The sequence below is a fragment of the Orycteropus afer genome, unplaced genomic scaffold, assembly GCF_000298275.1.
Source record: "Orycteropus afer afer isolate SDZICR_OR568_19922 unplaced genomic scaffold, OryAfe1.0 scaffold00458, whole genome shotgun sequence".
In the NCBI taxonomy this organism is placed as follows: domain Eukaryota; kingdom Metazoa; phylum Chordata; class Mammalia; order Tubulidentata; family Orycteropodidae; genus Orycteropus; species Orycteropus afer.
This window is the reverse complement of record NW_006922045.1, coordinates 1988170-1990806: the sequence shown is the minus strand read 5'-3', so window position 1 is coordinate 1990806 and position 2637 is coordinate 1988170.

Genomic DNA, 2637 nt, shown 5'->3' with positions numbered 1-2637 from the left:
TCAGTAGAAGGCAAGGATCTCTGCTCAAGGTCCCAGCACCCCAGTAACATTTCCATCAATTGCTTTGTCTTTCATCTAAAATCTCAATACTGTAAAAATCCTGGGAAGATATTTGAGGTAGTTAACTTGTGTGTCAACTTGGCTGGGCCTGGTTTTAAATGGATGGGCAACTGGATGTAGTTATTCATCATGATAACAGTGGTGATCTACTCCATGGTAGAAACTATTGAAGCAGTTTAGTACCTGCCTTAGGGATGTGGTCTGCTTCTAGTATGTAAGAAGCCTTGAGGAAAGTCTCTAGGGTTTCGGGCACATCTGGATCCTGCATTTGGCTTAGTCTTCATTTCAGTGGCCTGCCATGTTGTCTGCTGATCTTGAGACTGTTTCTGGACTTGAACTAGTGGCCTGCCATGTTGCTTGATAATTCTGGGACTATGCCATTTTGCTTGCCAACCTTGTGTTTGTCAGCCTCAGCATCCAACAGCTGTCTGTGTTAAGAGAAGCCTCCAGCTCCAGTGGGATGGGAGCAACAGGCTGAGCTGAAGCCCAAGGCCGAGGGCCTTTCACCCAATCCTAAACCTGGAACTTTGAACTTGGACTTCTAGCCTCCTAAACTGAAAGAGAATAAATCTCAGTTTGTTCAGACCACCCATTTGTGGTATTTTCTGTTAGAGCAGCGCCAAAATGATATTTAAACCAAGGCCTTGAAAAATGCTTGAAATCTCTCCATGTAAAGCCTAACAAGTGTGAACTCAGCTTCTGTTCAACACCCTCAGCAAAGCAAAGTTGTTAAATGTCTACACATACTTTCCCACTATGTCCTACCACGGAGCGAGAAGGTAACCATTTTCTTCATGGTATGAATATTATGTAGCATCAATGCAATATCAGACCTGCTGAGTTTAAACCCCACCTCGTTATTACTATACAGTTCAGATGTCTTAGTATCTCCTTCCCACAGCGTATCAGGTGGAAATGCTAATGTTTACCCCTAACCACTTTGGAAGATTTCTGTCACAAAAGAGCTGGCACAGAAACCACTTACTCAGTCATTTTACTATTAATTTTTTTTCTTTCTCATTTAGGAAAATATGAAAGTTGAAATTCAAAATCATTGTCCTAATATATTTATGAGGCCATGGTTTCATCTGCATTTTACTATTCAACTTCATAACATGAATGACATTCAATTCAAGCTTACAGCTCAATAAGAAAGAAACAACAGCAGGTTCCATGCCTTGTGAAATGCAATAGGAAGTTCTCCTAAAAACAAGCATCTGTAAATATAAGGGAGAGAAAATTAACATCCTGTCAGTGACCACTCTGCTAAATCTATTCAATAGCATATGTTTTTAAAATCCCCCTACACAGAAGGAATCTTAGTCAAAATTCAGAACAGGAATTTTGAGTGTAGGTTGTCAACTAATGAAACTTTGTGGTCTTTTTACTTTCCTTCCAAATAAAAAAAATATATATATTTTTAATTTCTGATTAGGAAATGATCGGAGTGAGAAATATGCAGTGATATGATTCAAACACAAAATCAAAAGAAAACAAACCCATGGAATTTCATTTCCGAGGATTGATTATTATAATATTTTTCTGAGCATTTTTCTGGGCAGTTCACAATGCATTTATATTACTAACAATTTAACATGAAGAAGATTTCACAACCTATTTTTTACTAATATGTGTTTCTTCTTAAAGCAAGTTCCAAAACCAATATGTGCACACTATGTTGTTAAACAGTGTTGAAGGGTTTTTGAAGGCTTTCCTAACTTGCCATCACTCTAGCGTGCTGGAATGTTTCTTTTCAACAAATATTTTTCCACTAATGACAGCACTCTTTACATTTTTGTTATGACTTGTGTTTCATCAGTATTTAAAATTTTTAAATTATCAATACTGTTTGAAATACTAAAAATATCAGCACTACTTCACTGATGGTAGCTGAACACATGTGATGTTGGTCATTGAAATCCCAGATCACAGATGTACATCACACTTTATCATTTGATGCTACCTGCAGAATATTTTGCTGTAATGAGTGAAAACTGGCCAATGGTTCGATCACCATTTTTTTAACTACAAATATAAAATGTAGCTATTATGACATACTTAATTTGTATATATTTTTTAATCTTCTCTCCTGCCCCTTACTCTGACCCCTTGATCTACATAACTGTAATTTAGTACTGAATATCTTTTCTAGAATGTTGTAACATTTGGATACCTTCTAGAGCAAGATGTCTCCTATGACATCATTCTTCAATACCTGGGAGTGAGTCTTCTTTACTCATAAGGAAGGAGTCATCCATTTTAATACTATGATGTTCATCAAGATCATTTAACTTTAAAAGAATTAATGCACTTAAATATTTCATTATTCACACAAAAATATACCTATGCAAGCAATTTTCCCCTACCTCTGTACATTTCATAGCAATATGGCTAGTAAGCTTATGTTTTGCTAAGTTACTGCATTTATAGTTGTAAATAGAACTTTATTGATTTATATTTTAGAAGGCCCTCAACGAGATAGATTGACACAGTGGCTGCAACAGTGGGCTCAGGAATAGCAAGTATTGTGAGGTTGGCATACGACTGGGCAGTGTTTTGTTCTGTTGTACATAAGGT